Source organism: Corvus kubaryi, unplaced genomic scaffold (assembly GCF_017639235.1).
Source record: "Corvus kubaryi isolate FWS band 111438036 unplaced genomic scaffold, C.kubaryi_AGA036_p1.0 split1-37355, whole genome shotgun sequence".
NCBI classification, from domain to species: domain Eukaryota; kingdom Metazoa; phylum Chordata; class Aves; order Passeriformes; family Corvidae; genus Corvus; species Corvus kubaryi.
This window is the reverse complement of record NW_024582078.1, coordinates 4,329,544-4,345,479: the sequence shown is the minus strand read 5'-3', so window position 1 is coordinate 4,345,479 and position 15,936 is coordinate 4,329,544. Positions and strand designations below refer to the sequence as shown.

The 15,936-nt window shown below is 53.4% G+C and overlaps 1 long non-coding RNA gene across 1 annotated transcript; it reads left to right on the top strand.

The window, feature by feature from the left end:
* Positions 1-2,023: 2,023 nt before the first annotated feature.
* Positions 2,024-4,728, top strand: LOC121657740. The gene is made up of 2 exons (XR_006013703.1): positions 2,024-2,200; positions 3,681-4,728. It is a non-coding gene; the product is annotated as an uncharacterized LOC121657740 (long non-coding RNA).
* Positions 4,729-15,936: the final 11,208 nt, after the last annotated feature.

Here is a 15,936-nt window from a genome sequence, read left to right as displayed (position 1 = left end):
CCATGGAGGTCCTTGCGCGGAGGGCGAGGGCGCTCTGGGGATGGGAGCGCGGGGGCCGCGGCCAAATATTGCCGGCGCCCGCCGTGCTGCGGGCTCTCATTGGGCAGAGTCAGAGACGCGGAGCCGCCGCTCCGGCCGGACCGACCCCCTCCTCCCTGGGGGCACGTCGGACAGCCCCCTCCGGGCTCCTGCCCCCGCCGCCGCCCCGCACCGGGGCCGCTCCCACCGCCGCGCCCGCACCCGTGGGGATGCGGCGCGGAGCCGCCGGTCGCGACCGCCCCGTCGGCCCCCGCCCGGGGAAGGGGCTCAGCGGTGCGACGGGATGCGGGATGCGGGATGCGGGATGCGGGGCCGGCTCCGCCCGAGCTCGCCCCCGCCAGGTGTCACTGCTGGGTGGGAAACCGCAGGGTGAGCCGCGCTCCGAGGGGCCCCGCCGGGCTCCGCGCCCCGCCAGCGGCTGTGTCCTCCCGTCGCAGCGCCCGCGGCCCCGGTGTGGGCAGGAGCGGGCAGCGCACGGGGATCGGCTCGCCGGGAGCTGGCGGCTCCGGTGCGGGGCGGCCGAGAAGGTCCCAGCCATGGAACGGAGGCGGTGAAGACCCCACAGGTGCCCGGGGTCCTGCAGGCAGCGGTCTGGGGGACAGGGACACAGTGGGCATACACTCCCTGGCATGGTGATGGCCACAGCAAGAGCCACCTCTGGTATCAGTGTCCAAGCCCAGGCGCAGCCCTTTGCACTAATTTGGCAAGGGCTTTCCCTCCTCTACGTGTCTCTGTCACCTGTGGTTGTGGGACAGGGACAGGGACAGCTAGTGGATGAGCTGCCCTGGGCTCTCACCTTGCCTTCCTTCATCACCCTAAAACTGTTGACTGACAGCTGGTGAAGACCAACCTTAACTGGCAATTCCCTCTTCCCCATGTGGTCCCTGCCTGGCTGGTCCTTCCACACCATGGAGGTGAGCAGGCATTTTGGTAACCTCTCATTTTCAGCACTTTCATTATATACTTAATTAATTACTGGGATTGTAAACCCCGTTATCCACCAAAGTCCCTTCCACATTGCCGGAGCCCTCAGCCACCCCCTCCCCTCCACCCAGCTCAGCTCATTCTGCTCTTTCTTTCCTATTCCTGTTGTTCAGATCAGAGAGCGACTTCCCCAGCCTGGGAGAAATGAGGACTAGAAGCTCACACATGGTTATAATCCAATTACACTTTTGGAAAACTGCAGTGACAGAAAGCTGGTGCTGGTGGGGTGCTGTCCTTTTGTCAGAGAGCCCATACAGACTATTGCATTACAGCTTATCCCCAAAGTGGTGGCACCAAAAAGGTTGATATTTATAGACTGTGAAAAGTTGTGAATTTGTTTAGAAGACCCATCATAGTGGGCAGCATGCATGGAGGCTCTGCTGTGGCCGTTTTGTGGGCTTTTCTCTGTTACTGGCTTGTTTTTACATAAAGGCAGGAGCCTGAGTACTCTGTATCCTGCTCTCATGGGGAGTGAAAGGGAGGAGGTGACAAGCACGATGCTCATGTGAATGTGCAGGTCTTGGCTGTGATGTGGTGCCGGGCAGGAGACCTCTGGCTCAGGATGAAACTCAGGATGAGGGCAAGAGGCAGCAGTGCCAGCCCTGGGAGGGGAGGGTGATGGTTGTCTGCAGGGGGGATCACAGATGAATTTTGGTGTTGAAGTGAAATGCTCAGGCTGGGCGTCAGAGCTGTGCACCCAGGATGCTGAATTTCTCTGTCAGCCTGGTGGCTTATTTGATGCTCTTCTCCATAAAACCCAACCGACAGCCCATGGACTGTCCCCAGGTTTGTACCAGGCTCTCCCTGTGTTGGGAGAGGCCAGGGCAGCTCTCACTCCTCCAACTGCAGCTCATCTGGGCAGAGCCTCATGTTTGATCTTTGATTCAAATTAGCAGCAATCAGGGTGTCTGGGTGCTTCGTCCACATGAGCTGTGGTGAGTAAATAAACAAGGCTCTGCTTTCAAAGGCTTTCACAATTCATTAACTTCAAAGGAACGGGTTCTCTATTTTCTTAGCAGGTCGGTCACTCCACAGACTTGTTCTGGTGCTGAAGGTGGTGACTGGTCATGCCAGGAAGCTGGGGCAGCTGCTGCAGGGCCTGGTGTCACACACAGAGCTGTGGTGAGGGGCAGAGGGACAGTCCATGGGCAGTGTTATGCCTAAGGAGGAGAACAGGGTAAGTAAATGCATGGGCAAGACTGGGCTGTAGCATTCCCTGCCCCAAAGAGCTGCTCCATAAGTGGCATCCAGCCTGCAGTGCACTCAAGGCACCATCAGACGGGGTTTGCAAGCCTGGGATGGGTATCAGATCCACCCCTGCTGTGCAGAAGTCTCCCCATCTTTCCATGGAGATGAAGGCAGTGTGACCTCGTCTGCCCCTGCCCTCTCCAGCTGTCTGTCATGCTGCAGCACTGGATTCCTGCTTTGACTGTGCAGGCACAGGTGCTGAGGCTGCGCCCAGCCCATGGCGCGAGTGGAGGTGGCAGGGGGATTGCGGCCATGCCTCCAAATGCCCATGCTGGGCACTGCCAGGGAACTCACCTTTCATGTGGCAGCCCCAGGAATAACTCGGAGCCTTGCATAATCACAGCTGCCTGAAACCCAAGGGGAAACATCACTGTCCTGGGATAACCCTCAGTGCCAGGCTGGCTCACCTCATGGGAAACCCTTTTTCTGAGGGAACAAAGACCTATTATAGACATATTTATTGGGAACTTATTTTGGGATGGATAGTGCAGCTCGATCAAGCTCCTGAACTTGTGGAGAAGGGCTGTGTGCTGCTGGGACCACAGCCTCCGTCAAGCTCATTTCCTCTCCAGCCACAGCACAGCAGGGGACACAGTGCTGGACATTGTCACTGCCCAGTACAGTGGCACCAGTGGAGCCCCAGGAGAGAGCTGGGCTTGAGACAGACAGTCCTGCTCCATGCTGGGGCATCTGCTGCTGGCTGAGCTGGCCCCCACATTCCCCAGATGGTGCCAAGGAGGAGTTCCAGCTCTGCAGACAGGTTAGGGGTTCCTTTCTGGGGTGGGTAAGGGACTGCACTAGGACATGAGGGCCATTGGAGCCCAGGGCCCTCTGCAAGCTGCACCTGGTCCAGCAAAGGCAAGTGTGTGGTTAATGTTGAGTCCTGGTGACTCCAGCACTTGGCTGTGGTAGGAAGATCTTCTATCCCCCAAAAGAACAGAGCTCCCAAAGGCCAAGCAGTCCCCAGTTAACCCCTGGCTATCTCCCCAGGCTCTGAGATGTTAAGAATGCATTTTGGATAGATACAAATAACCAGAACAATGAATTGACCCTTTGGTATGGTCCCCACCTCCACAGAAACAGAAGCCAAACAGGCACAAGCCAGCCCTGTTAGCAGAGTGACAGCATGTGCCTAGTTAGTCTATCCCCTGCTTCCAGTATTAATTGCTGTGTGGACGGGCAGTGCCTCACCTTGCAGCCATTGGCGCGTGTAAGCCTTTGGCCTCTGCTGCTATCTGGGCGCAGACGGCGTGGGGACATCCTTCCCTCTCATGTGTGCCCACTGGTGCCCAGCTGGACGTGAACAGCTCCTGCCTGAAAAACATGGGAAGGTGATCAGGCTGCAGGTTCAGCTGCAAGCAGGAGTAAAGGTCAAAAAGTTAAATTAAAACCCTGATGTTTCCAACCAGGAGCTTTTGTGCCTGCCTGGAGGCCTTTGCCAGCTGCAATGCACTGGAGAGAACTGGTTTCCCATCACGAGATCCATCTCACACCGTGGCATCAGCTTAGCCTGGCTCCAAGCCCTCCCTTCCTTGCCCACCAGATCAACAGGCTTCTCTTGGAGCAGCTCAATGTGCTCAAGCACCCAGGTTCAGATGGATCGCCACAAATCCAGCTGTGTTAGTCACAGAAGTCACTGAAGGCCAGAAATGGTGCAATAACACCTAAAAATACCGACACTGCGCTGAGCAGCCCCGGTTTCCGTCATCGTCCAGAGGCATCTGTGTATTGTGCGTGCGGGAGAGCTGGGGAGAAAGCGGCCATAAATCCCGCCGGCCTCACTCTCGGCCTCTCCCGCCCGCCACCGGCCTGGTGCTGTCTGGCAGGCGCGAGCCCCGGCTGTCATCGAGAGATCAGACGGGGCTGAAATTTGACAGGCCTGTGGAAAAACACGGGGTGACATCACGCAGAGACACCAGCCCACTGATTAATCTCCGAGGTCAGTGGCTGCTTTATTTATTACCGGGGAAGGGTTTGAGGTGGGTTTTTACAGGAGTGGAGCAGCATGGGCTGCCTTTTCCTTATCCCCGGAGCAGCCGCCTTCCTATGCTGGTGGGGACACCTCTGCCTCCTCTGGACACCACTGGAGCAGCTGAAATGGCTCAGGAGCACCAAAATCAAGCCTAAACCAGCACTGGAGCCCAGCTGGAGCGACTGGTCTCTCCATGGCACTGGTGCGCCTCGTCTGGATTCCAGCTGTTTTCCTTGCTCCTGGAGTTTCTCCTTACCCTCCCCAGCAGAAACAGCTCAGCTGCCCCCAAAACACAGCACATCAAACTTGAAATGTTTTGTGAAACCTTGTCAAGCTTTGGAGGAAAGGGAAGGTGGTCCCAGGGCAAAAACATTCTGTTTCTTCAATTTCAAAACAACATTTCCTATTTCTGGTGGCTGTTTGTTCTGTGGTTTTTAACATTTTCACTCTGCTTTATAATGCAAACCAAAATTACAGTTAAAATAACATATTTTGAGTTTATCAGTTTGAAGCATTTCAAGCCAGCCATTTCTCTAGGTTTTCTTTTACAGATAACCTGGAAACTTTGGAGTGGGTGATTCTGAATTGGAACAGAAACAGGTTTCAAAATGTTTTGCAAAGGCAGAACTTCATCTCTGTTGCCAAGTGGGAAGTGGCCAGGGGGAAAAAACCCCCCTATCAGGTATATCTCTAGCATTGTTTCTAAGTGGAGAATTGTTCCTGTGATTAATGAAAATGGGGAAATAGGGCCAAATCCTGCACATGCTTTGACCGCAAAGCTTGTACAAACATGCTGGTTGGGCTTTGGCTGGAATGACCAGGTTTAATTAGCTCTCTCCTATCTAGGGATGCGGGTTGTTGCTGTCAGTGCAAGGAGGGATTTATGTTTCCTTTTCCTCAGGAATACAGTCAGTGTCTGAGTATTAAGAATAATCATTTCACTAATGCAAGGCAAATTTCTTATCCTACACTACTGATAGTGAGGGGGACGCTGTGAGCCACAGGTACGGGTGGGAGGAGTGCCTGACAGTGATGAGGATTTAACGCTGTTGTCGTGAACCCGCGCTCAGCTCCTGGACACAGGGGTCACCTTCTCCTGGGTGGAGGTGGTCCGCCTGGGCAAAGGTGACCCACTGGGCTTATGCAGCCTCACCTCACGTCCTGGGCACCACAATATAAGAAGGTTATAAAGCTGTTAGAGAATGTCCGAATGAGGGACACGAGGATGGTGAAAGGTCTAAAAGGAGTGGTTGAGATTACTTGCTTTGTTCAGCCAAGCAAGGAGCTGTTCCTGGGCTGGTGGCATCATTGCAGCAGCTTTCCTGATTAAGGTTCCCACAGGTTTTTTCTGCCCTTTGAAGCAGGTAATGCTGTGCCTCCCCAAACCGGATCCATCCTTGCTGCCTGCTCCCTGTTGAAGCTCAGGGCGGTCACTGAGTCCTGGTGAATCTCCACTGAACAGCTTGAGGCTTTGCAGCTCAACATGGTGGAGAATTTGGAAGGAGAAAGAAGGTGGAATAAGTGAGGAAGTGCAGAGAGCCCAAGCATAACTCCAAACTAGGGCAGGAAATGCACCACACATAGCTCTAACCTTATCATCCAGGATGGATTTTAAGTGCTTCTTCAGTGACTCATTGCCGCTGAATGGGTTTGAAGGACTGTCTGCCGGAGAGGAAAGGCCAGAGAGCTCAGATCAGATAACAGGTTATTACAAAGCCCTCATGCTTTGTGGGGCATCTGCCAGGGCAACAGCCAGGGCTGGTCAGCCCTGGGGAGGCACAAAATATGGTCTCTCAAGTGTGATTCAGGTGAGCAGGGGGTAGAGAACAGGGCCTCTTTGTCCTCTTATTTATCATAGAATCACAAGATGGTTGGGGTTGGAACAGATCTTGAAAATTATCTTGTTCCAATCCCATGCCATGGGCAGGGGCACTTTCCACTAGACCAGGGTTCTCTGGCATGTCCAGACTGGCTGAGAAGGGAGGGAGCAAGGTTTATGCTCAGTCCTGGCCGGTCTCGTTCCATGGGCACTTTTGGTTCCTCTTGCCACCTTCAGAAATTTCTTGTGAAGTTTAGTGGTTCCCTTGTACCCTGGCTCCCGGAGTCAGGTGAGGATGGGGGAAATACAGTCTGAACACACATCACTGAGCAAAACCCGCTGTAAAAAGCCCTCTCTGTATTGTGCCTTACATGAAAGATGCTGCTGTGGTTCAGAGGTTAACTTTTATCTTAAGCTCAGCTAGAAGCTGAAGAGTTTTAGCATTTTTTAAAATATCAGAAAAACATAAAAAGAAGGACAAATTCTGATCTCTGCTATGTTGGCATTAATGGGGAGAAATTTAATGAAAGTCTGTAGAAGCTTCTGATTTACTCTTGTGTGAGATTGGATAGAAATAGCCCAAAGAATCTCATTGCTGCTGCCCATATTCAGCTGCACAGCAGAGAGCTATTAATGCTCTGTTTTCTTGCCTTTGGTCAATACATCTTGCAAGGCAGGAGGAAGCTGGATTATGTCTGCAAGTGTCCCAGTGTCATGCTATGTCGGATAATGAACTGTGGATAAATTGGATCATCTTTTCAGTTGCAGCCTCTCAGAAATCCAACAAGGAGTCAGGGCAGCAAGCTGTGCTTTCAGCCTTTGCTCTGATAACCTGTGTGCTGCTGTCAAGAGCTATTGTGGTGATTCCAGGCTGGAGCAGGTGAAAGTCATTGTTAACCTGGAAAATGTACATCTCTCTTTGGCTTGGTGCTTCCTCATACCTTAAAAATGTCTGGTCTGGTGCAAATCCACTTTTCAAGGAAATAGAGATGTAATGAGAGCGGCCTCTTGCTGGGATGAATTCAGGCACTGCTTTTGACCTGGTTATTCAGTTAATCCTGGTGGGTGAGGAGTGTGACTTGAGAAGCATCCAGCCTCTCTGGAGGACTGCAAAGACCCTGAGGTTGGACACCTAAAGGTTTGTGTTTCCATGGAAATGGAAGGTTTGATGCAAAGTTACTAAAGAATATTGAAAGACCCCCCACTCTATAGGAGGGCCCTTAACCCTGGCAGTGGAGAAGCCTCTCCAGCTCCTCTCCTGCCCATCTGCTGTGGTACCTGTCATGATGGACACCCCTTCCCTGTCCAGTGCCCTGCAGTGTGTATGCTCAAAGGATCAGTGTCTGTTCTCCCAGTGGTCTCCAACTCACTCCTGGTGATGCTGGGATGGGATCCCAGCTCCATCAGCACTGCCACGTGCTGTCCCTGTGGCAAGGGGGACCCCTTGGCTGTGGCTCACCGAGGTTTCAGCAAGTCTGGGTGTCATGGTGAAGGTGATGGCATCACGTGCTGCTGGGTGACATGGGGTCCTGGATTCTCTCCAGCTGTTCCAGTGGCTGCAGCATCCTGCTCCTGCCCAGTGAGATGCTCTGGGGGCAGCTGGAAAGCTGAGGTCAGCTTGAACACTAAGGAACCTGAATCATAGAAATCTTCAAATGATTTGTGTTGGAACGGAATTTAAAGCTCACCTACTTCCAAACCCTGCCATGGGCAGGGACACCTTCCACCAGACCAGTTTGCTCTAAGCCCTGTCCAACTGGGCCTTGGACGCTTCCAGGGATGTGTCCACAGTTTCTCTAGGAAACCTTTGCCAGGGCATTTTTTCATAACTAATTTCTTCCTAACATCTAATCTACATCTCTCTCTTTCAGTTTAAAACTGCTTCCTCCTGTCCCCATCTGCCTGTGTAAATCCCCTGTAGCCGGCAGAAAGCTGAGCCCATTCCCTGTGTATCCATGAGGAGCCCAGCCCCACATTTCATTACGACTTTAAAAACCCCTGGGGACTCACGCCCCGGGGGCCGCTGTGAGCGGGGGGGGCTGCCCGTGGGCAGGGTGTCTGTATTTTCATTGGAGCTCCCGGGAGCGTAATCCTGTTAAGGGCTGAGCGTCTGATTCAGCTGTCCTGCGGCACGGCTAATCCTGCCAGCGGGAGCGAGCATTATCCCGCTGCGGGGGCGGCTCTGCGGCCCCTCCGGGCACTGCGCTCACTGCGGGTGCCTCGGGCCCCGCTGCCAGCCCCGCTCTCCACCCTTTGGGAAGCAAGCCTCCAGAAAACCTGGGAATTGTGTCCCACCCCGGGGAGCTGTGCAAGGCTGTGTGGGCTCCTTTGAACTCTGCTGAGCAGCTTAGGGCCCCGGGCACGGCGGGCGCGCAGCCCAGCACCCCGGCCAGAGCATGGGGAAATTCCGGCTTTGATCCCATTGTCCGCTTTTGGGGCTGTGCTGTTCAATAGATCACAGCCAGGGAGTTAACTTACTCATTACCTATAATTTGCCAGGCTTTAAGTGCCATTTTTGCTCATATCCTCCCTTCATTTGTGTGATTTCCCCTTATTTCGGGGGCTATTGCCCTCCTGCCATGGCTGGGTCTTGCAGGCAGGACGTGTTCTGGTGGCGTTGGTGTCACTGCTGGCTGCCTTGGCTTCTTGGAGGGTTGAAAATGCTCTTTAAAAATAATATTGCTACAGAAAAGGCCACTTTAGTTGCAAATATATTTTGATAATATGTGGGTTTGCCTGTTTCTCCACTGAAAAAATAAAAAAAAATCTGGTGCTGATGAATAAGAAATATGTGGATAGAGCTGGTAATAAAACGGGTGGGTGCTTCTGGCAACTGTGGAGGTGTGGAGATCCACAGGAAATCCACAGTGCCAGGGATACTGAAGGTTGCACTGTGCAGCAGCCTTGGGTTCATTTTGGCCATTTGGTTAAATTTGGCCACAACCCTCCCCTTGAGCAGATGCTCCAGGAATGCCCGTTTCATCACTTTCCGCTATAACGTGAGACAGTGAATCTGGGGTTAAAAGTCTGAAGGAAAGCTGATAAATGTGTGTAATATAAACTATTGAAGACTAAAAAATTCTGAAAACACTGGAGAAAGTAAATACAATAAATTTGGGGCGACATTTCTCTTCCTATCTCAGGTTTTCCAGCAACAGCTTTCCAGCTCTCTAACAGCCTAGAACTCCGTGTCACCTCCAGACAGGCCAGGCAGGAGGAGATTGATGGGTGCCGTTGGCCACAGCTTTGGTCTGTGGGCAGAGCAGGGGGATGTCGAGCTGTGGCTATGCAAAACATGGCGAGGACTTTTTGCTTTCCTGCCTGGCTTTTTTGATGTCCTATTCCCCCTTGGCTGTCGGAATCCTGCCCACCAACCGCTGTCTATGACGCAGGGCATCGGGCAGGCAATGGGATGGCAGTGGGCACTGGGCTCCAGGTCCCTTCTGATGCCACTCACAGTCACAGGGGATCTTGTGAAGATGCTGAGATGCCTCCAGGACTCTGCCAGGTCACTGTGTGCATTCAGCATGGTCCTGTTTATCCAACAGCGCCAGGGCACTCAAGCCCTTTATGAGGGTGAGTTATACCATGTTTACTGGCTGGTGTGTGATGCTGTCAGCCTGTGGGGCCCAGGCTGAGCTCCCCAAGGCCATGGGGTGAGCATCCAAGTGACCCACAAGCATGCGGCCTCCCTCGGGCTCCAGCTCTTGGCTCTCCACCAACCTTCCTCCTAATAATTTTGCCTAAATGCTTTGCAAATCAGCCAGCAACCAATTTATCCCTGAAGTATTTTGGAGATGTCACTGCGAGAATGTTAATGGCGCATGATTCAGCGGGTCCGGCGAGCTGGAACATGTGCGGCCATAGAGCAGGCGGATGCGGGTGGGCGCTGGGACAGCAGGCAGGGGGACAGGGATTTGTTAATGGTGGGTCATCCTGGCCCTCAGACCCTGCTTCCCGCTAGGCCTGCTTGGCAAACCAGGGGAAGAGACAGAGCCATTGAGCTGGCAAGAATATCGTGCTTAAAACTTGTTATTTTTGGATGGAGTTTCCAAGCCCCCTCTCCCCTCGTGGCGTTAAACACGGTTGTTTATTGGAGCTGACAGAAACACAAGCAGTTGTCAGTTGCTTCTGCAAGAGTTGTGTCCCCCAGCAGTGGAAGGAGCGTGAGGGAGCTGATGACTAATACAGCGTTGAGTTTTATATGCTCCCAGCTAACGGGTCCCATATGTTCCCCTCTGCAACCCGAAGGGAGTGCGGCTCGTTTGGCCCCAGGGCAGGAAGCCTCGTTGGCTCCAAGGCTCCCAGGAACTGGCTACAGAGCCGGGGCAGGGGGCAGGGCCGGGACCAGGAGATGCCGGCTCTGCCCCTCACACCTGAGCACGCGTCCTTCCTGCTGTGGCAGCCAGAGCCGTGCTGTGGTGTGTTGGTGCAGCCCAGACCTTGGGAGGAATATTGGGAACGTGCGTATTGGCAGCTCCAGGACTGGTGCTGCTGGCGAGCTTTGTGGGCAGCACTCAGCCAGATTGGGAAGATTTATGAAGAGATCAAAAAGTCTCCAGTCTACCCCAGGCAATCTGGATCTGCTACTCTGCAAGAGACCATCGTGATCTAATTGATGCCCTTCACTCGGAGCTGTCTCTCAGAGCATGTTGGGAGGACCCAGCAGCAGGGGAAGTGGTGTTTCCTCAGCAAGCTGCTGTGTCATTAAAACAACCTGTTGGCTCTCACAAATCATGCTCAATAAATCTGTGTGCAGCTTTATTGCAAGAGAGATTATGAGATCCTGGGGTGCAGTTAAAGCCCACGTGAAGCACATGTAGGCCACATCCTCCCTGGGCAGGTAAGTCCATGCTCCTGGTTGCACATTCCCACATGTGGGTGCTGCCCACCCGGGTGCCTGGCTTTGGAGCAGCGCAGGAGCTCTCTGGAGGAGCAGAGGCACTGTAAGGTGATCACACATTCTGAGTGAAGGAGTGAGTAGTAGGAAGACCATTGCCTCTCCAAACAGCTGTCTGGGGCCTGTGAAGTGCTCCCCACACTTTACTCTGAGGTCTTGCTGCCAGCACATCTGCTCCCTCCCCTGCCCTTTACCAGACTTGGCAGCTTGTCACTCCTCGGGGCAGCACCTGGGAAGTCTGGCACACAGGCACAGCTATGGGCTGATGCAAATGGCTGTGTAAACAGGTACGTGGCATGTCCCTGAGTGGCTGACTCTGGAACTAATTCCCCAGTCTGGGAGAAGTTTGGCATCCCAACCGCTGGGAAATAAAACGCAGCCGTGTGGTGGCTGTATCTGTCCTGCACTGACTGACACACCAGCGCCTGGCGGCTGTGCCCAGGCTCGTCACCTGCTCCCTGGGCAATTCTGACCTTGTGTACTTTTAAACTCCAGGTGCAACCTGAGTCTAGAGCTGGCAAAACCAGCGGATGGTGAGGGTGAGGCTGGCAGCAGGAGCCTGAGACCTTTCCTGCAATGATGCCCTCGATACCCATCATTTCCTGGATGTGATGCCTTCAATACCCATCATTTCTTGGATGCCACAGGCCTGGAAGTTCAGGCTGGCGTGTACCACGGCTGTCCTGTCTGCTCTTGACTGGCTCTTGGAGGAGAGTTCCCCTCTGGGTGCTGCTTTTCTCTAGCGCTGATTCCTGTTTGACCTCGTCCCTGCTTCCCTGCAGAGGTGGCCCCAGTAGTGGTGCTTCCAGGGGTGAGCTGCCAGCCTGGCCCAGCACTGGAATTCCCATTGCCGTGTTTCCAGTGAGTTCCCATCTGTTACTTCATTCATGTGATTAATCTGCCAAAGAAATTCCTGTTGTAAACACAGCATTATCAGAATTTACTCCAGACTTGGCCCCTGGATTCCCTGCCAGCTTTTGCTGGAATTGCACTTCTGCTCCAGCAACACTTCAGTGCAAACAAACCAGCTGAAGACAGGGCGGGAGGCCACGGGGTGGGCTGGGGAGGCAGAGATGCTCCAGGTCAGCCCTGGGAAAGGCTGCGGGTGCGATCCTACAGGGATCAGCTGTTTGCAGTGCAGCAGGAGGCAGCGGAATGCCGGGGCCACTGGAATGTCATCGCATTCTGGAGCATGCCAGGAAAAAGACCTGTTGCAAATGCGACCGTATTCCCCTTCCCTGTCCGCACAAGTCTGGCAGCAGCAGTGCCCCTCACACCGGGAATCCCGATGGATGGGTCCCGCGCTGGGCATCCTGACACGAGTCCCACAGCACCGCCTGCTCGGTGTCCCCGCGGGCGGCGGCCGTGCCGGACGGGTCCCCACGCTCGATGTCACTCGTGGAGGGGTAGGACGGACAGGCGGACCCCGGAGGGGCCGGAGCTCGGGCAGTCGCGGGGACCAGGACTCGCGGAGCCGCGGGACCAGGGACGGACCCGCAGCGCTGCCTGCTGGCTTCTGGCCCGGCTGGTACCGGCCCGGGGGCCACCGCGCCGGGGGGACACGCACCTGCGGGAGATGCGCGGGGTGACAGCTCTGAGTGGGAGATGCAGGGGGACCCCCGCCTTGCATGGGAGAAGCGGGATCGCAGGGACCATCAGGAGGTGTAAGGGGACCCCCGCCTTGCATGGGAGAAGCGGGATCGCAGGGACCATCAGGAGGTGTAAGGGGACCCCCGCCTTGCATGGGAGAAGCGGGATCGCAGGGACCATCAGGAGGTGTAAGGGGACCCCAGCCTTGCATGGGAGGGCCCCAATCTCGCATGTGATTTGGGGGATCACAGTGAGCATCAGGAGCTGCGTGGGGACCTCTCCACGATTGTGCCCCATTTTGCCATTCTGAACTCTGGCCTGTCAGCATGACTTAGTGAGGGGGTTACAGGGACATCCAAAATGCTGCTTTTCTGCTGAAATAACTGTGTTTTGAATTGGGTTTTGAGGCAAAGGGCTTTTGAGAGGACTAGAGATGCTGGCAAGAACCAGTGCCACATCGACTGATAAAGCAAGTTCCAAGTAAGGTGGCAGGAGGGGGACCTAGGACTGTCCCTCAGGCACAGGTAAGGTGGGTCATGGACTGACCCTTGCAGGAGTTTCCCTCTTTAACTTGATGTTAAGAGTGATGCTTGTGGATGTGTGGTTGTGTGTACAGCTGTTTGTACCTACCAAAATCTCTGCTAATGCAAATAACCAAAAGGCTCCCAGTTGTTTATTTCCTGACCCGTCATGGCAGGGACAAAACACTGCAACTTGTCCCCCTGGAGGCTCTGTGTCCACTGTGCTGGGATCAGGATGCTCCACAGTCAGAGGAAGTCTCTCATGTAAGGTATTTCTCAAAAGACTTTTTCCCCCCCTGGAGCAGCTGTGGAATATTTCAATGTATAAAGTAATTTTTCTAGCTATTTTGTCAAAGAGGAGTTTTTAATATAGATTATCTTCTAACTTTATAGAGCTTTTATCTCTTTTTTCATCCTGTGGGGAAAAAAAGTAACTTCCCACTGGCTCCCCTGAGCAGCATTCCAGCTGGGATGGCTCTCCCACACCCGGCTCCATCCCACTGTCAGTGCAGTGTCCTCTGCATGATCTTCCCTGAGCCTTTCAGAGCCTTGGCGGGTGTTTATGCAGAGGGCACCGTAACCATTCCTCGCTGGTCATGTCTGGGGGAGATAAAAACCTACCCAGGCACAGCAAGTGGATGCCCTGCATCCAGCTGGGTCTCCATCCGTGTCTTCTCCGGGATTTAGTCCTGGTCTTTTTCTCCCTGCTGCTGCTCCTCTGAGAGGTGGGAATGGGTTCACAGTGAGCACCCAGAAGTGGGTGCTGTGGCCAGCTCATAAGCCCTCCTCCATCCTCACTCTTGCTCTTCCCTTGCCTCCTGCCTGCCGTGACAGCGGTCCCTGATTAAGGGGGGCTGGAAGGAGGTGGCTCCAGGGGTCCTATTCCTGCACGCTGATGGTGGGAAGATGTGGGCACAGGGCAGGATCCCAGCACGGCTCCCACAACAGTCCGCAGCCATCACTCGCGCGCGTGAGCTCTGTGTTTGTTTTTGTAATCCCTCTTTTTTTTTTAATTGCGATTTTAGCAGTGGTGAAAGGTGCTGGATTGACAAGCCGTGGAGACGGAAGGGCCTCTGGACTCCACTGAAGTTTACATTTACAAAGGACACAGAGAATAAATAGAAGACAGTGTTTAGAGTCCTCTGTAGACACTTCAGACTTGCTTATAATTCTGCAGCAATTCCATCACCTCCAAAGTGATTGATGCTCTCTATAAAGTCTCGCCTTAAAACATTTTCCTATGTGTCAGGGGAAGAAGTTTATTACACTTTACTGAAAGGGCAGGATTTGTATTGAGCTCAAGGCTGAGTCCTTCCCAGCCCTATCCTCAGGAGAAAAAATAATCAGAGTGCTGGAAAAAAGGAGCCTGACCCAAGGCAGACGTGTGGTTTGTGGTTAGCCAGGTCGAGTGCCGGGTGTGGGGATGGAGCTCTCCCTGAGTGCTCCAAACAGGGCAGGAGTAACAGATTTTCATCAAATTGTTGTTTTCTAAAATCTTACATTTTCCTTCAGTGGAAACATGAGATGCATCTGCTTTTGACAAAGAGCAAATCATTTTTTTCATTCAATCACCAAATACATTGGGAAGAGACTGCTTTGGGTTGGAGCTGCTTGTGTTCTGATAAAAGTACCAGAGATCACAGGCTTTAGGTCTAAATTTCATTCTGTATTTCCACTGGAGGAGTTGTTTTGGTTTGGTTTTAGTATGGAAAATTCAGGGCAAGGTAATGCTTTTTCTCCCTGTGCCAGGGCATTCCCAGGGCTGTGGCACCATGGGTCTCTGTGGGGAGCTCAGCTGCCCTGATGCACTTGCAGGAAGACAGTGCAGGTGTTTTGGGAGCTTGGATGGGTTCTGAGGTGCTGGAAGCAAGGTGTCCCTTCCCACACAATGCTGCCATGGGTCTTGGTGCTGCAGGGGGGCTGTGGGATGCCCGGCTGGGCTGGAATTGGGAACTCCCTGCTTTAAAAGAAAAGGAAAATCTATGTTCGGGGTCACTGGGTAATGGAATCATCCAGAACGGACACAGATTTCACCTTGGCAAACGTCGGGATACCTTGGGGATGTTAATTTTATAAACCATCTGAAAATAGCTCACATCTTACCCCCCAACACTGGCTCTGGACAGACCCCAAAGTTTGCCCAGTGTGGCAGAAGACATGTCAAGAGCAATGAATAAAAACAGCGGAGTGTGTGGAGCCTGTCAGGAGAAATAATTCTCCTTGGCTGTGTCCTGGGCTGGGGTTGGCTTTGGGAGGAAAGCACTGACTAACACCGGCGGTTCCACAGGGATTGCTTCCAGTCCCAGCTGATTCCCTGGACAGAGGGATGTGACCCTGGGGAGCAGCGGAGCTGTGTGGAGCATCCTCAATCCCAGCCATGGCCAGGGTTGCCGCCCCTGTGTGGGCAGGACAGTCTCCCAGCCTCTTTTCTGGCCTCTCCTGACTTCTGGAAGTGGAACTTGGGATTAATCCAAGTCTGCTTATTTCTACAGGCTCATAATGGTTGGACTCAATGGTCTTAGAGGTCTTTTCCAACCTTAATGATCCTATGTTTCTATAAAACTCTCAGGAAGGGCAAAAAATGGGTGTTTTTGTGTGGCATATCAGGCTGCTGTAAGCACCAGATCCCCTTTCTTGCCCCTCTGCCAAGCAGTTTCTCCATGCAGGTGAGCCAGGCTGATGTGAGCATCAGAAGTGGACAAGGTCCACCTGCCAGGGCTCCCCACATCCCGGGGTGCTGACATTCACTAACCTGAGGCTTCCTGCAGTTCATTTGTCTCTAATACAGCAGCTGATAAAATACCCAGTTTCTTTAAATGCTTGTTGAACAAAGTCAGTCCATGTTTCCAGTAGATCAACAGCA